This window comes from Solenopsis invicta, chromosome 14, assembly GCF_016802725.1.
Source record: "Solenopsis invicta isolate M01_SB chromosome 14, UNIL_Sinv_3.0, whole genome shotgun sequence".
NCBI lineage: Eukaryota > Metazoa > Arthropoda > Insecta > Hymenoptera > Formicidae > Solenopsis > Solenopsis invicta.
The window spans coordinates 691,737-714,893 of NC_052677.1; the positions used below are offsets into that span (position 1 = coordinate 691,737).

At 28.1% G+C, this 23,157-nt stretch overlaps 1 protein-coding gene across 5 annotated transcripts in view; it reads left to right on the plus strand.

The window, feature by feature from the left end:
- The first annotated feature begins 3,246 nt into the window (after positions 1-3,246).
- LOC105206048 (mitogen-activated protein kinase-binding protein 1) overlaps positions 3,247-23,157 on the plus strand; it is a 165,478-nt gene continuing 145,567 nt past the window's right edge. Inside the window, exon 1 of one of the 5 annotated variants that reach the window (XM_026138091.2) lies at positions 3,247-3,505. The gene's annotated coding sequence lies outside the window, so the exon portion shown is untranslated. The remainder of the gene's footprint in view (positions 3,506-23,157) is intronic. The other 4 variants (XM_026138089.2, XM_026138088.2, XM_026138090.2 and 1 more) reach the window with 4 other exon arrangements.

Below are 23,157 nucleotides of genomic sequence, written 5' to 3' on the forward strand. Positions count from 1 at the left end.
TGAAGGTGTTAGAGAAGGTTAGATTTTTAAATAAAAAATGAATAAAATGAAGACATTAATTGAATAACAGTTTAAAGGTTTTTTTTTTAATAATTGGCGAATATTACATGATATTTTGATATTTTGTGTCATAAAAATGAAATTTTCTCTAATAAAATTTTATCTTTTTAATTAATGTTTTTAAAAATGTGAAATGAAGATAAAGAAAAGAAGAGAAATTTAATAATATAAAAAAGAAAGAAAGAAGGAGGAAGAAACAAAGAAGTTTAGAATGGAAATAAAACTGAAAAGAGAAAGGAATTGAAGAAAGTTGCAGAAGGTTAAGATTTTCAAATAAAAGATGAATAAAATTAAAGACTGTTCTACAATGAGTTGAAAACGCTCCGTGCAAAGAATGGCAACTATTTCTGATGGTGTCGCGGTTGCCGAGAGTTGGCCAACTTTTAACTTTGACAACAGCAACTGGCGATCGCATCACCTTAATCCTATAAAGTGAATTCTTCTTCTTATGGTTATTGACACCCGTTCCCACGCCACAGAACCGGGAACGATACGGCCATCCTTCAAAATCAGTTTATGACTGTGCAAAGCACAAGGACAACGGCGGCCGATTGTGATGCAATTGATGGATACAAAAATATGAGTAACGGGCGAACACGTCCAAACTTGTATGCGGCCCCAAACGGACTCTTATACAGGGTGTTTCCGAAATAGGTGGCCAAACTGTAAGAGCATATTCTACTCATTGTAAGGATGAAAAAAAGTTATATAAACATGGGTCCGGAAATGCTTTCTTTACCAGTTATAAACATTTTTTATTGATTTTACAAAAATTGCTGGAATTGATTTTCTTCCGCATCAATGCTATATCACACGATGCTATAATAAATCATCATAACAATCACCTATGGTCATACGAAAATCCGCATGATATTATTGAATCTTAGCATCAACATAAGTTTTCGTGCAATGTATGGGCTGGCATTATTGGAGATTTCCTACTTGGACCGATTTTTCTTCCACCTACACTTAATGGTAACAACTACACAGAATTTCTGGAAACGCAACTCTCTATATTATTAGAAGACGTTCCTCTACAGATATGCAATCAAATGTGGTTCATGCAAGGAGCTCCAGCACATTTCAGCCTAAAGTCACTAGATATAAATCTAGTGACTTTATTTCAGCCGCATTGCTCGAGAGTTTCTGAATAATAATTACACCAATAGATGAATTGGTAGAAGAGGACCCATCGTTTGGCCTGCACGTTCTCCCGATTTGAACCCATTGGATTTTTACTTATGGGGACTATTCTTAAGACTATTGTGTATGATACTCCTGTTGCTACTGTGGAAGTACTTCAAAATCGTATTATCGCTGCGTGTGAAAAAATACGAAATACTCCGGGAATTTTTGAACGTCTTCGACAATCTATGCGACGTCGGTGCGAAGCATGCATTGATGCGGAAGGAAATCATTTCCAGCAATTTTTGTAAAATCAATAAAAAATGTTTATAACTTGTAAAGGAAGCATTTTCGGATCTATGTTTATATGACTTTTTTTCATCCTTACAATGAGTAGAATATGCTCTTACAGTTTGGCCACCTATTTCGAAAACACCCTGTATAAAGTGAATTGAAAGAGCGTGGCGGAGCGCGGCGAAAATTACGACGTAATTTGTGGTAGGATAATTTTTTGGTAGTGATATTTTGAACGTCTGGTGCTCACATATCTCGTTTAACTAAACTTTCAATTTGCACCTTTCGACAATCTTGACATTCAAAAGTGGATTAGGCGTTGAAATTACTTACAACTTGCAACTGACAACTAGCCACTCGCGATTTGCAACTGCGCTTTGCAACTCATTGTAGACCAGCCTTAAGACATTACTTGAACACTAGTTTAAAGGTTTTCTTAAATAATGTACTAATATTACGTGATATTTTGATATTTGGGATCATAAAAATAAAAATTCCCCTAATAGAATTTTATCTATTTTATCTATTTTTTTGACACAGTTAAGTTATTACGTGTATCACGAATCTTGTAACATAGACTCTAATCCAACATGTGTTACGTGGATTGTATTTCCAGTTATTATTCCCATATAATCTAAAGTTAGTCATTTAATTTAAATTAATTATGTCTATATTATGAACAACACAAGGATCTCCTTAAAATTTCTGTAGTAATTATTTTCTTAAATATTTATTAATACAATTAATATTTAATATTTTAAAATTTTAAAATTATTAAAAGAAGTTTATATAATAAGATACAAGCACACAAATGTATTAATAAAATTCTAGCTTAATGAGTTCCGAAAATAAAAAAATAAAAATGGTGATTGTAAAAATTTCGCAACGATCACAGTGGTCAAGCCAGGTTCATCGGGGTTGCAACTTGGATGGGTAAACGCGTGGAAATTTAAAAAAAAAATTCTTAAAAAATCAATATTAAAAAATTGTTTAATGTAAAAAAGGGCATGAATGCACTAATTTTAACATTAAAAAAAAATTTTTTTTATTGCATAAGTTTTTAAAATGTTTTTTTTTAATATTGTTTTGCTCATGTATGTTTCGTTAAAAAACGTTTCTTTAACGTTTAATGAACATTTTCTTTAAATGTTTAAAAAACGTTTTTATAATATTTAAAAAACATTTTTTTATGGTTAAAATAAACATTTTTTTGATGAAAAAATGAGCACTTAATCCATTATTTTTAACGTTTTTATAAATGTTTTTTAAATGTTTTTAAAAACATTTTTTAAATATTGTGTGCTGGGAAGGTCTGTTTTCATGTCGGTAAAATCTATTTTTTCATGGTTCTCAGCGGTACTATGCGTTAGCAGAGAGGAACCTGAGAGGTGCCATGCCGGCCTTTTTCTTATAACGCTAAAATTCCCGGCGCACTAACGACGCACATCCATTTAGGCCGGAATATGAACTAAAATTACGTCTATTTTGCGACACTGTCGATAAAAATGGTTCAAATCTGTGCTAAAATCATGTAGTGGGGGTACCCCTACTACGTAGGAGGAATTTTAGCGTTATAAGAAAAAGGCCGGCATAAGACCTCTCAGGTTCCTCTTTAGCGTTAGTTAAATAAAGGTAAACAATAATCGTCCTATTGAACATTAGTCACCTAAAAGTAGTATATGTTCTAAGGCTCTCAGGCTCGTATTCATAGGCTTGGTTCATTTTGGACGCAGCCCTGACTGCCCTGAGTCCGCTGAACACGGTCATTGTAGTGTATCATATCGCTAGCAGATGACAGCAGCGGTAGTTTTCGCGAGACGTCTGGTCTGGCGAGCCAGTGGAGCCAGGCGAGCTAGTAGCTCAGTGAAACACAGTAAATTTGCTCAGTCTGTTTTGTGACTTGTATACGTGTGTCGTGTTGTGTCGTGTCGTGTCACTGTGTTTTTGATTCGCGTCGCTTTATCACTTTTCCCCCTTATTTCGCCTTTTGGTAGCAGTACACGCGTCTCGTCAAGAAGATCGACAGGTAAGTCTCATTTATGGCAATGATCGCTGTTTCATGAAACGTAACCTCTAAGCGGCGCGTTACGAGCATGCACGTCGGATAACATTCTCACGTATCTCTTTCTCTCTCTTTCTCTTCTCTATTTAATTCCATTGTTCGAACAGGCATTCATTATCATTCGCGTATCTCGCATTCTCATCGCATCGTGTTTCGAATTCTCGATTCACGAAAGATTGCGTTTAGGTACGTAGCGGATGCTTCCTATCGTTTCTACGACGACAGGATAAAATGCTTGGTCGATTGTTAGTGTATTTGATGGATTATTATGACTGCCAATGAATCGCAAAGAATACTTGTCAACGAAGGACTATTGATAATATATATTGATTGAGTTTTACATTTGTCATTAATAGTTACATATTCTTATTAAGGTTGCCTATTGTTTTGACCTAAACTGGTAGATTTTCAAGAGTCTTATTCGATATTTAGTTGACAAATCAAACTTAACATCATGTGTCTGATTTTTAAATATATAATTAATAAAATAAAATGTATATGATAAAAAGACAGTTTATAAATTGAGTTTAGATTTCAGTGACACTTTCTTCTTCTAAACATCTACTAATGGTTGGCAGTAAGAAGCAGCATTATTTGGTAGACTGCTGATTCTTTGCGCTACATGGTTTGTGTTTATAAAATATAGTTTTATTTTTTTTTAATAATATATAATCTATATAAGATAAAGTAATTTATTCAACTAAATTCTGTTTTTAAAACTATAAAAGAATAATATTGTAATTTCTTATTAAATGTATTTATTCTAGTTTTATAATTATTATTTCTGTCTAATTTAGTTTTAATACCAAAGAAAAAATGTGATAATTTAGAGTTTTAGATTTGGCAACTCTAACTCATATTAATATCAATAATTGTAAACTAACTATTTTAGTAGGGATGCACTGGATAGTGATTTTTATCGGATAGCTGGATACCGGATAAACATATACTCTTGTGGCCAGATACTGGATAATCCAGCCGGATACTATTTTGTCAGATAAACTGGATATTATCCAGTAGAAAATGTTACAAAAATAAAGTTAAATTATTAATCAAATGAAAAAACAAAATATTATTTATTTTGATACAATGTTTTATTATTTTTACTCTCAACTTAATCTGAACCAGAACAATTGTTAAATAATTATTTTAAAAATGAAATATTAAAATTTTTTATTATAAAATTTAGCGTTTTTGCATTTTCTGAAAGTAATTTGTTTAAATTTTCTATATAAACGTTCCTTGCAGAAATAAAGAGCTTTTCAGATATTACGGATGAGGGTGGAGCACTTAAATATTTTAAGACGAGATTTTTTAAATCCATTTGGAAATTCGAAATGATGTTTTTTCCACCACGATATAGGATTGTCTGTCCTTTTTATTAGAGACAATACCAAATATTTTTGAAGTTCAGTTTGATACATTTGTTTTTTCTTTTGAGATATGTCATTAAATTTTCTGTAAAATTGAGGTTGTCCATCATCTATTTCTTCGATAATACTCATATATTAATAGCATTTAAACTTTCAGTATCCGATTTCAAAGAATTTACAATTTTATTGTAACATTTTCATATATTGTTATGAGCATTGTCTAACGAAAGAGAAGGCAACAAGTTTGAGGATTTATCAGTATTAGATTTCTTCTTTTCTTTGTCAGGAGCAGCCATTAACAAAAGTTCTTTGATTATTAAGTCCTTTATTTCCGTTTTATTCTGTGTAAAACGAGTTTTAAATTTTGGGTCCAAAATTGTGGTTATTGCATAAAATTTATTGTTTTGAATATTTAATCTTTTACCCTCATTACTTAAAAATCTCTTCCCTATTGATTTTTTGAGCTCTTGTTTTAACATTTTAACATCGCTATCCAGCTCTTGATTTCTCTTCGATAGATATGTCATTAAGATTGTTACTGCTGATATCACATAACTTAATCATTCTGTGTCAGCACTAGCTAATTTCGTTATTTCCTCAAAGGGTTTCAAAACATATACAATGTTTCCAATGAGAGACCATTGAGTAGAAGTTAATGTAGAAATTTCATTATCAACTGCATAAGTTGATACAGTTTGTCTCTGTTCACAAAATTGAGAGAGCATATATAGTAAGTTGAATTCCATCGTGTTGTAATGTCTTGTTTAACTTTGTGATTTGGAATATTTAGTTGATTTTGCATTGTTTTTAATTTTGAACAAGCATAAGATGAATGACTGAAATGTGTAATAATTCTTTGACTTTTTACAATAACATCTGCAATATTTTTTTGAAGGAATATGACAGTGTGCTTAACCAATTGCAAAGTGTGAATAAAGCAACTAATTCCTATTGCAGGAGTTAAATCTGAAAATGTCATAAAAAAATCATTACATTACTTTTTAATTATTACTGTTGAGTTGTCAATTAGAACAATTTCCAAATAAACGTTAATAAAAAATGAAAAATTATAATTGTACTTAAAACTAAAGTCATATTTGCAGCGTTATCTCGACAATTGCGTAAACTTTTTCTTTTTCTATATACTATTCTTGTGAAAAGTCATTCAATATGTCAGCAATATTACATCCTGTATGTCTTTGAGGAAAATGTTTTACGCTGATTGCATGTATTTCTTGTTCTATATTTTTCAGAGATGTAAAATGCGTTAAACTAATAAATGATTTATTGTTAACCGATGAAGTCCAGATATCTGTTGTAAATGAAATATAAGCTGAATCTTTTAATTTATATTTTACTTTTTTTTTATGTAATAATTTTTATAAATATTATTGTATCCGAAAAGTATCTTCTGCTTGGAATTTTATATCGTGGACATAAGTAATTCACGAGGGGGAATTCACAACCCAAAATTTTGTACACCAATGCCGATTTTTGGCATTGCTGTAAAACACTGCCGACATTTTTGTACACTGCCGACAATGCTTATTGTTAGTCAATGCCTACAATGCCGTCAATCCTATATTAAAATTAAGGCAATGCCATGCAATTATGAACACTACCGCGTGCCCATTATCATACGCCAATGCCTGCACAAGAATTCTAAAGCTTTCCCGAAGTATTCAAAAATTTTTGTGCTCAACCCCATGATCGAAAAACCGACTCTGAAGTGAGCTCACCACTTCCCAACCACTGACGACAATGCCGTCAATATTATAGGTCACTGCTTACTTTTTTCAGCAGTCCACTGCCGAAATTTTGTACACCAATGCCGGCTGTGAATTTCCCCTCGGTAATTCATTAAATGAATAAATCCATTTCTTTCGATCATACTAAAAGGTTCTGCATCTAAAACCATCATTTCACCGAGAAAATTAAGAGAAAAGTAAAAAACTTTTACTTTTCAATAAATTTATTTTAATTTCTTATTATTTATATAACAAATTATTGTTACACGTACACATTTTTGTAGATATTTCTTTTGATTTAGCATCGTTGATATCCCATGGTTTAGTTCACTCTAAACTTTGTTGCATAGTTAGCTGCAAATCTTCTTTTGATGTTGAAGAGATTTTTTGTTTATTTTCAGTGCCAGACTCGTTAGAAGTTTCATCGTCTTAATTTTCATCTTGAATGATCATGTTTTTATATTCTTTTGGATGTAAATATTTAATATGATTCCAAAGTTGTTTCGTCGAATATGATTTTGTATTTTTTCCCCGAGTTATTTTTGTCGTTTGTGATGGACACAGCTTACAATCAGCTTTTGATTGATTTTATTCGTTGATTTTAAAAAATTCTATATGTTGGATTTTAATTTCAACATTGTTCTCAATTTTTTACACGTTAATAAAACCTACACGATTTCAAAATAAATAAGGTTTTACAGTATAACTTACACGGAAAAGACAAAGAAATATAAATATTTATATATATTTTTTTGAATAAAATAAACAAAAATATATATATTATATATATTTCTTTGAACAAAATAAAATTATCTAATAAATGTGAAAACATTGATAGTTTTAAATGTTTAAAATAGAAAAATAGGACATGTATTTTCACGTCCACGTGATTACGTTGTTTCGGTTATTTTGTAATATCGCGTGGATCTAACCTGTTACTTGTAGTTTCACGATGACGTATCGAATATTCGATTTGAACGTTGTATCCTCTAATTTCTTCTACATTAATGTGAACCCAAATTTTACTGAAATATATTACACGTAACACATACTAATCTTCCACGCGATTAGGTTAGGTGTTATGTCCTCATTGTAGGCAACTTTTTTTTTAGGAAGGGTAGTCAATCCTTTTCGTTTATCATTTACAGAATAATTTAAAATTGAAAAATTACCTGGATATTCGAATCCCTATGGTATCTACGAAGAGGTTAAAGTATTTATATAAAAAAAAATTCAGTTTTGTCATTATTTCTTACATTTTCGTTAAAGCACATTTCTACTTGTTACAAAAATAATTTTTTACCCAGGTAAAATCACCTTCAAATTTTTTGTATTTTAAATGCAATATAGAACAATTTGTTATTTTTTCATAATTTGTTAATTATTTGAAGAATATATATAAAACATCCTTAAAAAAAGCATGATTATCAAGGGAATAGAATAAGATAAAGGTAACTTTTGAATGATGAATGTTGATAACAAATTACATTAATAGCAAGTATTACCAGTATTTTTATTTTTTGCTCAAAGAGCATCTATAATTTTTATATTTAAATGAAATAGTTGAAATAGAATTTTTATTTTACTGCTAAGTTAGCATAACCGTACTCAACTTTTATGCGGATTTTTAGTACAATCAATTAGTTTGTTTACGGCAGCTGCTTATTATTTATTAGTCGATTTTTGGTATTTACGATAATTTTTATTATGTCAACAAATCAAGATTAAAAAATTTGCCTTAAAGTTTGTTTCCAACAAAATATCTTCTGCCATAACGCTTAAAATGTTAAAGAAAACTTTCTTAATATCTAGAGTACATAATTACATTATTTTACACATTCATATTAGTATTCAACTTTTTGTCCAAAAATTTAACAAATATCAAGTACTCATCAAGTAGTCATCAGATTTGATCGCTTGTTAATGTTTCCTGTTTTTGAAATACTAATTTCTACTTGTGGAAAGCATTTTGAGTGACTAAAAAAAAAAAAATTTATTGATGAAGCTGAAGACTATATTCTTATTGACTTGCGGAAAGTATTTTGAAGAATGGGTTAAGCGTGATACGTATAAACGTTGCAAAAAGTGGGAACTATTTCAAAGAGTAGAAAATAAATTTATTCGATTGAATATCAATTTGTTTTATTTAACAATTCCGAGTACTTTTAAGCAGAAATTTCATATTATATTCTCACTAAATGATTATTGTTATTGTCTTATAAAGTTGTTAGAAAGAGAGAGAGAGAGAGAGAGAGAGAGAGAGAGAGAGAGAGAAAAATTATTTGCTACATGATACTTTCTGTTATAAATCTAATTCTTTTATTGATTATTTACTGCTAACTAATTCTGATACTATTTATCTTTACTAATAAGAGGAAGACCAGGTGACACCCTGGGATTTCAACTGCAATTTTTTTAATTATTCCGAAGACGAAAAAAGGTTTACGTCTCCCGGCACACAGTGGGATAAAATGAAAATCTAGCTGGCTGGACAAAACTCCAATTTTTGAAAGATAGCAGAATTGTTTTAATAAGGATTTTTGTGATTATTAATTTTTAATTAGATTTAAATTTAACAAATGAGGTTTTCTTGAGACTTAAAAAAGTTACACAACTAGGATTGACTATAATTTATTATTTTATAAAAATCATTTTACAAAAATAACACCAAATTATTTAATAAAAACAAACAATTTATTTTAAAAATAGACAATTATTAAAACAGACATAATACAGAATAACATTATTGTTATTCTTATTCCTTTTCATAGGATTCTGCGGGTTTAATTATTAAAAGCAGAAGATAAAAAATGATTTCTTAAAAAATTGTATAAATCTTGATTTTTAAATGCAGGAAATGCCATTGCTTAACAAACAAATTTTTAAATCTAAAAAAGTTATAATTATGTAATTTAATTTTAATATTATATTAATATATTATATTATATTTGCTTTTGAGCATAGATATCTCTTCAGTTATTAGGTTAGTTAGGTTAGTTTAAAACATAGAATATTTGCAAAAGTTGCAAAAAGTAGCACATCATTTTTGCAGTGCTTAAAATATATACTAAAAAGAATCTAATTATGGTTTGATTTTTTTGGATGAAGCTGAATGAGTGTATGTGAAATTGGCGTATTATTTCGTGGAAACTCACGAAATGTTGAAAGTTCTGGCTTTATTTAGAATAGTTCTATAGTTGTTAATAGATAAAACGAATAGTTCTGACCTTTAAAGCAAAAAAAAAAAACGCATAGGACAAATTGAGACGCTAGGTTCACGCAGCGTCTCAATTTGTCCTACGTTATTTTTGGGCATAATTCTTATAGGATTTTAAAAGATCTATAGTTCTAGATGAGTTCTAGAAAGAGTTCTAGCGTTTAACGTAGTTTATTTAATTTTTTCAAAAAGTTATTGTAAAATAATTATTTTGTAATAATATGTAATAGAGTTCTGTGTACCAAAAAATATTTTTTCAATAGTTCCTAACGTATTAAAGCGTCTTCCGAAGAGTTCCGGTCGATTCCATTATTTATTAATTAATAAAAAATTATTAACTTTTGCGAAACGCGTATATTCTCATATATGGGTGAGACGCTGGTCTTTATTCGAGAGTTCAGTGTGACAAAAAATATTATTCCCATAGTTCTCAACATATTAAAGCGCCTTCCGAAGAGTTCCGAGCGATACCATTATTTATTAGTTATAATAAATTATTAACTTCCCCTAAACACGTATATGCTCATATATGGGTGAGATGCTAGTCTTTATTCGACAGTTCTGTGTACCAAAAAATATTTTTTTAATAGTTCTTAACCTTTAAACACGTAAGTGGGTCTGAGAAACCTCATATAAAGTTTCGAACGCTTGTTGTGTGAAGACGGAATGAGGTAGGAGTTTTGGACCAAAACATAAATGAAATCTCCTCTGTTGATTCATATGGTTAATCAACTTTTTTTGGTCAACTAGAATTTGAACGGCACGGCAGCAAAGTTTTGTTAAGGTCAATGCGACCTATATAATGTGTAAGTGAAACATTTTTTGTGAGTATTTTATATAAAAAAACTGGACAAAATACGTTCGAACAGGTCGGTTCGCGGATGTTACTTGCATATACTCTGTTGGAATACTATAAAATGCTGTAGAAAAGGGAGTTTTTCCAAAATATATCATGAAACACAAATTTTCAATTGTAGACACGATTTAATAAAAATCCCTCATATACGCCTTGTTACATAAGTACATTTTTTAATAGAAATGACAATGATATAATTTTTTTTTTTGGAAAGTATGAATCTTTAGCTTTAAAACGCCGTATTGTAAAGTCTTTAAAAGTTTTTTGTTGCAAAGATATGATTTTTTTTAAAAAAAGTTAATTTTTAGATGCTCAAAAATATCTCATATTCTTCATATTACATAATTATACTTTTTAAAAGGAATGATTTTGCCAAATTTTATTTTGAAAATGTGACTCTTTATTTGAAAATCCTTAAAAGTTTTTTGTTGCGAAGATATGATTTTTTGAAGGAAAAGTGGATTTTTGACCAATTTCTCATTTTTGCTTAATGGTTTTGCTTTTATAACTTTACAATAAATTATTTTTTTTGGCAATGCCGATTGTACAGTCACACTCCTGAGAGTCTGAACTTTCGTAAAAAAAAAAAAAATGTAGAAAAATATTGATTGTAATCAAAATTATAGCTTCTCAAAGTTGAAAAAGTCTCCCAGACCCGAAAATGTGTTTCCATATTTTACAGGATTGGTGTGTTTAAGGGTTAATGTATTAAAGCGCCTTCCGAAGAGTTCTGGCCGCTAACATTATTAATTGTTTATAAAAAACTTCCTATCCTCCGAAAAAGGCGTATATACAGAAATATAAGTGAGACGCTGGTCGAAAGTCGACAGTTCTGTGTACCAAAAAATATTTTGCCTACAGTTTTTAACATATTACAGTAAAGTCTCCTTAATTTTGAACTGATGGAGCGATAAGAGCGGAATGCCAAAGTTATAGAATACCCTCACCACAGCACGAGTCCACCAATCACCGAGTATTTGCGCGAGCAAATTCTGTTAAGGAAGGGCTATGATATTAGTGTTTGTGAAAGTACGTGTGAAGGAATGCGAAGATTAGAGGGGCCAAATTTAAGGAGCCTCTACTGTAAAATGCCTTTCGAAGAGTTTTGGTCGATCCCGTAATTTATTAATTAATAAAAAAGTGTTATTGTCCGTGAAAGACGCATATTCGCGTATATCAATATCGGGTCAGATAACAATTTATTGCTAATTACTTAATAACGAAATCAACCAGAACTTTTTGGAAAGTATTTAAATACGTTTAAAACTGGAAAAAAACTCTTGAAATTAGACCAACGTCTCACCCATATACGCAAATATACATATTTCGTGCGAGATAACAACATTTATTACTAAGGCAGCATCGCTGGCATCCGTAGTTAATACCTATATAATTTAAAATAAGTACAATAATAAGAATAGTACATTATGCAACATAGGGCCAAGCTTTACCGTTCTCGATTGAGGACGATGTTTTTAGTACGAGGTGAAGCACACGTAACGCAGCCGATTGCTGAAAACAGCGTTCAAAGTCGAAGACGCGCTCGGTCCTATGTTGCATACGGTATTTTATGCAAAGTAAGTACGTTTTTTGTGGCATTCGAGGGAGAACCAGCATGTGGCATTTTTCTGTGTCACTGCCTGTTGTAGTAATGAAAAATCAGTGTATTACCTTTGCTCATGCATTTTGATCTTACACTCAGCGCATGCGTCACGAAATGTGCGGAGTCACGTGACAAAAGTGCGCATGCGGAATCAAACGAGAATCTTGATTTTGCCCATTTTGCCGTCTACGGATGGCAATATCCCCCCATCCCAAAGATTGCCCATTTACGGCCATGTTACCAACTGTCCCAGAATGTCACGAAAAACGTGCTTTCTTTGCATAAATATAATTTCTCTATTGTATTTAGTATTTTTAGTTATAATTAATAAATTTTTGTAATTGCCAAGTTAGTTTGAGAATAATTGAAAAAAATATTGGAGTGAATAGATAAAACATCATCTTTCATATGTGTAAACAACATTTTTGTAGAATAGTTTTCAAGAAAAAAAATATTGGACATTATTTTTTGGGCAACCCTCGTAGATTTGTAATAATAAAAATAATTTTGTTATATTAATATTATTATAAACAAATCTTTATATGATTGAGAAATGTATAAACACGTTTAAATATCGAAAAATGGCAATACTGATTGAAAGCAATTCTTAGTGCTCAATAATTTTCTAGGTGGATTAATAAACATTTACAAGATTTCTTAAACTGCGCGCCGCATATTTGTCAAACTTAAACACAGCATTTCAAAATATTCATAATTTTAAAAATTGCTTGGACAAAAATGATCTCTCTTCTTTTATGTTGAGAGTTAATAACACTTTCTGCATCTCATCAGTTTTTTTTTTTCTCAACATGGAATGATTAATTGTGCAAGAAGTTTAGCTAAACAGAACAGCTTAATTTTTTTAGTCTTTTTATTCTTTCTCTATTTTTTCTTTTTTTTTCCATGATCTCTCTCTCTCTCTTTTTTTTTTTTTAACATTATATTTCCCTTATTTTTCTCTTCTCTCTGTTACCTTTTTGTTTTTCTTTTTTCTTCTTTTCCTGTTTCTCCTTTTTCTTTTTCTTTTCTCTATCTGTTTTCTTTGTGTTTATTTCTCATTTTTCTTTATTTTATCCCTTCTCGTTTTTTCTTTTACTCATTCGCTTTAGAGCCCTTTAATAAGAAAGTTAATAAAAACGTCAAAAAAGTTGGGCCAGCGACATTATTTTTTAGCAAAAATTAGAATCATGGAGCAGAATTTAATTTCTAGCCATTTGTTTTATTTATTTTTCAATTGCAACATACTAGAACATGATTTTTGGATATAATTACAGAAAAATTTTTACACAATCTGTCACCATATTTGAAATCTGAAATCAATTGTCGTATTGTATTAATTAATTTGTTAAAAAATGGCGGCATGAATTGAGGATGTCATTTCGTGACTTATTAAAAAGTAATTCGTTCATTTTTTATTTGCAATTTTTTTTAATGTCTGCTTCTTTTTCTTTTTCACCTTCTTTTTCTCTTCTTTTTCTGTCTCATTTACATATATATACATATTTTATACAAAAATAATTAAACTTTTACAATAGCATAAGGTGAAAGAAATGTTTATTAAAATAATCTTACTAATTATTATCTTAATAATTATTTTGGTTGTAATTGTTTTAAACTCTGTAAATAATTGTCTTTCTTGGTGTGACAAAAAGGAACGATAAAAAATTGTAATTCAATATCTGTTATCATAATAACGGGAGTGGTTGCGGGTGATAATTAAATTTGCGAGCAACATGTTTTCTACATATACTATAATAGATATGTCGATTATGCACAGTAAGATACCGCTTTTTACATGAATCATATAAGTAAAATATAAAAATTTTAAAAAGTTATAACATAATACTTTATTCATAAAAGATATAATTTTATATTTGATATTTACGAATTATAATCTTTGAAAATAAATATATGTAGTTACAGTCATTTCAATAAATGTTTATTTTATAAATAATTTAACAGTAAAGATTGCCAGTTTTTAAGTAATGTTTGGTCAATTTGTAATTATTTTTAGTAATTTAGTTTTACATTTTTTCATAAATTTTTTGGAGAAAAAACAGTACTTACATATTAAGAATATGAAATAATGTAAAATAAACTCAATGAATTCTCGAATATAAATGTAAAATCGGAAAACAGAGGGTAAATCCGCAATTATTAATACGTAAATTTCTATAACAGTGTATAAGATTAATTCTTTAATAAAATCTGCTCCTATATAATTTTGTTCAAATGTATGCATATATTTTATATTATAAAGAATAACTAAAACAAATACTTACAAAATTCAAAATAAACTTTTAATTGACGTAAACTTTTTGCTAAAGTCTATTCATTGGCTAATGTATAGATAGTTCATAGTTACTCAACAATTGACAATATTGAAGGACAGATATTTGTGATCAGATATTTTTTTTTTTTATTAATACTGTACAAAAGGATGATGGACCGACATTACTTTTTTAACTTTATAAAAGTAGAAGTTTATGATATTTTCTAATTACATAAATTCTACAATTAATCAACTCGAAAATATAAAATGTTATAAAACATATATTGTATAGGACATATGCAAATCATCCGTTATAATTGATGCACAAATGAAAATTAACAAATTGAAAACAAAGTCAGTATATTAAAATTTCTAAACTTTTTTGTTATCTTTTGAAGTAAATAATAACAAATGAAACAAAAGACAGTATAAAGAGATACAAACAACATAGCAATAAGCTATCTTATAAAATTTTATTTTTTATAACATAGAAAGTGAGATTCACATTGGTAATGTATAATATATAATATATGTATATAAAGCTCCCATAATCTCTATGAGGAATTGTCATTATAAAAAGATTTGCTTAGTTGCTTCGTAATATGATGTAATGTGATAACACGATTTATCATCCATTGTCTTCGCATATCTACTACTGTTTGCAAGTAATTTTATTTGTATTCATGTTTGGCATTATTATAATCTGATATCACTTTTCTAGATATATTAGATAATATCAAAACATTTAGCCTTGATTATTTGTAAATCAATAGTGCTGTACACACAATAGTTTGTATTGATAAATGCCATTCTATTGTTAAGAAAAGCGATTATTTAATTTTTTGTTTTCTTCTTTTAAGTAACGGTTATTTTTGCAAAGAATATTTTTTTTACAATAATTATTTTTTTTTAAATTAAAAATTGGTAACTGTTAATTTTTCTAGCACGATTGTAGCAAAGGAATAAATATGTGAAAAAAATAAAAACTAATCTTAGAATAGATTTATTATTTTTTACTTGAAATTATATTTACAAGTAATATTTACTTAAAATAAACTGTGTACACACGAAAATATATATATTTGAATTAAGTAAATATTACTTGTTTTAAATATTTTATATTTCTACAAATATTTTGTCATAAGCGTTAAAATTCAAAATTTATTGTAACTCAGTAATTTATTATTTCAATTAGAATGTTAAGTTAAAACAAAAATTCAATTTACTTATTATTCTGACTTCGATATAATTTTATAATATTCTGTGTAAGAATATAAATTTTTTTAAATATATAAAGTAACTTTTTTTAATTTGTGATGTTTTTTGTGTATTTTAATCATTTATCAAAAAAATATTTTTTTGTTAAAGATAATATTGTTAAAGATAATATTGTTTACTGTATGTATTACGTAACTTACTTTAAAGAGGAAAAAAAATTCATTGAATGATTTTCTTATTGTTAGTAATCAAATTGATTTTTTTATATATACAATGCGAAATATCTGTGAGAATCTCATGTATTTTTGCAAAGTTCTTGGTTATGAGCAAACTTGATTTCTATATATATTTTGTATTTGTAGAAAAGTTTGAGAAAAATAATAATAAAATAGTTGAAAGAAATAATAATAAAATTGTTTTAAAATTGTCTTAAAAACAGGAGAGAAAAAATTTAGAGAATTTATAGTGTATGAATATCGCATTATTATCATGTATGATATTGGCTAAATTGATACTAAAAAAATTCAAACTAATTAACATAAATTAATTGTAAGGAAAGGCCAACAATAGTCAAAATGAATTTTAGTGTTCAAATAATATTTTCTATCTGACTTTATATACATTTTCTACGATTGTTCTAACTACGCGCCGTTACTCTCGAACACAGTTGTTAAATTAAACTTTTTAAACTATAAAAATAGTAAATTTACATTATTAAATAAATATGATAATATTTAATTTCGGAAATTTTAAAAGTAAACTTGCCGATGAAAGGAATCAGCACTGATAATCTTGATCTTGACATATGTTTCAAGGTCATGATTCAGTGATCTTCAAATGATTTTAGCCATCATTCGCCGTTTGTTAAAATGTTATTAATAAAAAAAGGTTTAAAAATGAAAAATCGCAAATTTGTGTGAAATAATACATAGACCTTGTTTCGTCCCGTAAGCAGGGGGAGAGAGTAACATTGATCTTGCCCAACATGGTCAAGCGCAACAAAAATTTGGATTAGGTCAGGTTATACTTTTTGGGTGCCGGTACTCGATGCACCAATAATTCTCGTTATTAAAATACATATATCAACTTTATTAAATTCTACACGGACGTTTTGGCATCATATAAAGCTATATTTAGCATACAACTAAATGTAATTTTCAAAATCTTTCTGACAGAAGAATTTCTCCGTTGTTTAACATGTTTCGAAATAATATTCGGAGAAATGCGGATAACCATTCGAGTATAACGAAACATAAGGTGTCGTAATCATAATTACGACTTTGATTAGGAGAATGTGAATATATTAAACAATAAGCGCTTTTTTTATAAACGCCGGATTTCAGAAATGTTACATTTAAAAGAATAGCTTGTATTTTTAATTGGATACGAAATTTTTACATTTATATTATGATTACATTTCTATATTTAAGGATGTATGATGAAATTTTGAAGATAACATTACCATAATATTTTGTTAAAATGCTTATTAATATATTTTGGTTCTCTATGTAAAAATTTCAAGTTACTTTATTGTATCGTTTTTAAGAAAAATATAAAATATGTTTGTCCTTATCCTTATAGCGGACAGTGCAAACATAGAACGTTTATTACAATGTACTTTATACTGACAAGAATAATATTGAAAAACACTAATTTAAATTAATTTTTCGACAAATATATAGATTATAAAATATAAGCAAGTCACTACAAGTAATTGAAAATGAAAAAATGACCCCCAATACTTGAAAAGAAAATGTTATTTCTGTTTTGATAAATATTTTTTTAAACATAGCAACAATAACAAATAAAACATAAAACGCACACAATATAAATGTATAACTTTAAAACATTAGCTTGTTGTCCACAGAACTTTTTTTTTCTATAAACTCTTAAAAATTTAAAAGTAAGAAGAAAGAAAAGAGAACAATAAAATATTAGGTGTAGTAAAAAGAAATCCATTATCTTTGCATTAAATTGAAGGCTTTATTTAGCATAGTTAGAATGATCCGATTTAGGTCAAATATGTACCGTTTTGTTCGATAACTTGTTGCCATTTTGAAGGTAATTTCATTATGCCTCTCTCATAGAAACTCTTGTCCATTAATAAAATTAATCCAAAGATCTGAAATAATCGCATATGAAATTGCATTTAAAAAGTTTCCAGTCGCACAAACCAGGAAATGTTCCCATAGTTCACGCGGTCGTTTACTTCACTTTGAGATAGTTATCCGGTTGTGCAAAAGTCATTTGCATAACAATGACGTACGATTGCGTGTCGAACGGACTAAACGGTTGTAGTCGAACGGCGAAAGAAACATATGAGAGAAGAAAAACGTGATTATGGGATACATCATTAAAACGGGTTCTTATTGTCCCTCGCTTCATTAGAATGTTGTTTGCGTTTACGCAATAAACTTATGTTTATTTATTTTATCATAAGTTTAAAAACAATAAGGAAGTATGTGTAATTAAGTGCTAAAATGTACCTTGTAAAAGTTTAGAAATGCTCAAAATTAAAAATGCCTTATAACAATTGTTAGCTATTGTGTATTGGCATATTAGCACTAAAAAACGGTGAGCTGTTAATTGAATAATTCCATAAACACTTGTTAGAATTCATCACCTAATAACAGAGATAATAGGGATAGCCATAATGTTTGCAATAGCTATAATACTCTTTTCTCTAATGTAACGTAATTGAAAAGTTTTCTACAAAAACCAAACAAATCCACAAAAATTAAATTTTCAGAAAACAAAATTTCTCATCTTCAAATTGTTTATTATTTAATATAATGCTTTTTTGTGCACATATAACAAGTATAAGAACAAAGTTGTTAACTTTGGTTAATATTTTAAAGATTTAAAAGAAGAAAAATAAATTCTTTAGACTCATTTAGTTTTTGCAGGCGTATTTATATTTAGTAGAGGAGAAGAGGGTATTATGGCTACTGTCGACAATATGGCTATCCATATTATTTCCATTATTAGGTAACATATTCTAACAATTGCTTATGAAGTTATTCGTTTAGTAGCCCACCGTTTTTTAGAGATACTAATATGCCAATACATATTGACTAACAATTGTTATAAGGCATTTTTACTTTTGAGCACTTCTAAAATTTTTCAAAGTACACTTTAATTACATACACTTTCTCATTATTTTTAAATTTGAATGTATTATTACACGAAGGTACATACGCTCGAGTGTTTTTTTGTTATTTAACTTTTTATTTGGCTGTTTACATTTCGAGTTATACAAAATTTAAAACATTAATATGGAATTTTGTTAATATGGTTTTTCAATAGAAATTTTTATATTGAAATATTTCTTCGATAAATCAATTGTCATTCTAAAAAGCGGTGTTTAGAAACATCAAACATTATTTTATGGTTGTTGTTTAATGTTAAACAGGAATAAAATGTTATTTTTAATGATATTTCTAAAGCTTCTGAACGCAGGAAAATTCTAAATCAGGAAAATTCTAAACAATGAAAAATTAAAAATATATAATTTTGTAACAAGGTACTGTGTTTCTTTTAAACTGAACTAATTTTTTTATACGATTTTTAGGGATAGCCATATTACAACCACTTTTTTCTTTCACCGATTATGCAGTGCATTAGATTTTTATAAACACATTTTTATATACACATCGACCATGTTTAATATAATGTTGTATATGAAAAGTTTTTATTGTGGTGCCACTTTAAGAACTTTTCTAGATTTTCTCTTTTCAATTATATACTCAAATATTAAATTTTTTTACACTTTTCTCATTTTTGAAAATCTGTAAAAAAAAATGGGGAACAAAACATGTGAAATTTGTTTTTTTTCTTATCTGGTACTTCACTGTTTACATAAAAAAGTTGTTTTGTTCCCTTCGTGATAAAATTTTGGGTTAAACACGAGAAAAATATATAATTAGTTCCCCGAACAGAATCTAAAGTAGTTAGTAACAAAAATTATTAATTTCATAGAAAAAGTTATAATGGCCTAAAAGAAAGAGCATTTTATGATGAAGAAAATGGTTTTTGATTTTTTTTAACCAGACAAATAGAATAAGAATTACAGTGATTAACATAAATATTTGAAAATTGAAAAATTACTTTATGCCGCTGACTTAACTCTGCTGGTTTCTATTTGACTTGAAATGATTTTTGTTTCTCTGTAACGTTTTTATGTGACAAGTGAGCGTTTTGGCCTTTCATGACTTTGTTTTATATCTTAAAAACTTTACTGTGATTAAGAAAGTTTCAAAAAAAAAATTTTTTTTTTCCAAAATTTTTAATTGTTTATAGTTAAAAATTAGTATTTTAATAGTACTAATTAAAATTTAATAGTGTTTTATGACAAAAAGGAACATAATTAGATTGAGTGATTATTATTATGTTATAAACCAATGTTTGGCAACAAATTTATTGTCTTCAGGAATATTATCAAATATTGTGAGAAAACGAAACAAATTTTATTGCTTTATTATTTATTTATATTATTATTTGAAATAACACAAAATATTTATAAAACATTTATTTATAACATTTATAACATTTATTTGAATATTTTATAAACATTTATCATAAACATTTAATAAAAAATCTTTTTATGATTTTAGATTTTACAGATCATAAATATTATCATAAACGTTTTAAAAATATTTATGATAAATATTGTGATAATTACTTTAAAAATATTTATTAATTGTTATGATAAAGATTTATCTGAAAAAGTGTATTGTATCAATACTCGATTTTTCGAAGTTTATTGTTATCACTTTTCCGATATGCTGATTGGTTCTCATTTAGCGCTTACATTGTGAGCAACTGTGGAGGTCGCATATTTTGACTATGTGTATTGAGAGGTTAATAGTGTAACATTAAATTTGTAATTTGTATAAGAAATGTTTTGTTTAGTCTTTATCCCATACAGTACCGAAATTTTTTTAAAGATATTTCAGAAATATTTCATGTAAAAATTGAAACATCTCAGAAACATTGCAAAATGTTTTTGCAACATCTCTGAGACAGCTCTGCACTAGCAAAATGTCCGCGATTCTTTCACTTGAAACCTTTCAGAGCTGTCTCAGAGATGTTGCAGAAACATTTTGCAATGTTTCTTAGATGTTTCAATTCTTTACATGAAACATTTCTGAAATTTTTCAGAGATATTTCAGCCTACATTGATATAAAAACATAAAAAAAATTTCTTTTTTAATTTTTGAACAAGATCTTACTATTCTTTCTCATATAAGATTCTATTCCACTAAATAAAATTACGCATTATCTTACAATTTTTAAAAACGCATCGGCGGGATTTGAACCTAAGAACCTAAGATTTCGGCACAATAACCTAATACGATAACTTCTAAGCTAAATGTACAATTATTAGTAAGAAGTTATATTTGAAGTAAAGCTAATTTGAACAGGAAGAAACTGGAAGGAACTTGCGTCTTAAGTACCACGCGAACACTTTCACTAGCCCTGATTATTTATATATTACTTTAGATATTTTTAATATAAATTGTATAAATAATTAGAACCTGTTCCTGCCCATGGCCAAACCAGTAAAGATAGTAAAAAAATAACGATTGGAAATAGTACTGGAGCATAAAAAAACATTATAAATCACAAAACGTTATAAATCAATTGTTAAAAATTGATTATAAAGGAAAATTGATTGCGCCAATCAATTTGACAGGAAAAATTACTAAAGAAAGATATATGACGCTTACTTAATTATTAAATTTGTTATAAACAAGTTGCATAATTAATTTTTGCAACCTGCTTTTTATGTCAATAATGAAAATGAAATGTTTCAGAGATAATTCAATTAAACTTTTCAAAAATTATTTTTACGTAAAAGGTTTCAGAAACGTTTCTGTTGCAACATTTCATATGACACATTTTAGAAATTTTTAAAAATGTTTTACATGAAATGTGAAAGGTTGAAATGATTTTGAAATCTTTCAGGAAACTTTCTGCAATAATCGGTGCTGTATGGGTACATAATTTATACTAAATTTTTTAGTAAGAGATAAACAAAGTGCTGGCCAATGATTGTGTTTTACAACATAAATGCAAATTTATGTTGTAAAACACAATCGTTGTCCATCGAGCAATGACAACGAAACATATTGTATGTAGTAATTGCCAAAAACACATTTGTAAGTCACACACAACTTATTTTTGTCCAAATTGTGTCAACTTATACAAAATGTTTTTCTTTATTTTTTGATGAATATTTTATTTATTTTTTGTTATTTATCTTTGAATTTTTAGTAATAAAGGTTTTATTACTAAAAATTCAGTCTGTTTCGTTTTTATATCTTTGCAAATATATAAAATAATGATTTTCGGGTTATATTGACTCGAACAGACCAACTAATTGTAAGTATAGTAAATTCGAACAAACTAGCAGGGTTAAAATGGTCGCTGCAGCCAAATGTAAGGTTAAAAAATTTTATTTAAATTGATTTTGAACTTTAAAATATAGATAAGTTAGTGATTACAATATCAAAATTATGAAGAGACCAATTAATTCTAAATTCTAAACTGGTCGAAATAGCGTGGAATGATCTATAATATAATAAACATGATGAGAATTTGAGTCACCCGTTATTTAATGACTTGGAAATTAGAAGACGGAATCACAGATCGCGAAATGAACATTATGAATTTATAATCTCTCCATATACAGACGTGCAATTTAACATTTTAGAATGTCACGATTCACGTTTGCAGTATCCGCACGCACGTACGCACATAAATTAAATTATTATTTATAAATTATTTTTCTTATTTGGTTTAGTAAGTCATTTGTAGCAATAACTTAGAAATTATTTTTTTTAGCCGGTTTGTTGGTTCTACTTGGATTGAAATAGAAAATTTTTTGAATGGGAATACAAAGATACATAGAAAAAAGGGAGGAGTTGTAAAATACCTTGGAAATATTAATGTGATATAATTCTATTAAACGTCAGTTTGTTAGTAGTTTTCTAATCATCCTATAAATACAAGTTTATTGGGTCCATAGAATTTACAATTATTGAAGAGGGGAAAAAGTATGCGTTCTTCAAATAGCAACGGGAGCGTGGAATACTAACATTTAATGTCGTAAAACGCATTTTTATTTTTATAAGAAAACAAATCAATGATCTTTTGTAGACCATTGATTTGTTTTCTTATAAAAATAAAAATGCTTTTTATGACATTAAATCTTTTTTTTTATGACATTAGATTTTTACACACAAATAAGTCGCACAAAACAAAGTTTTTACGAACATTTAAAATAATTTTTTTGCTTTTAATAAATAATATACGACGTCTACAATG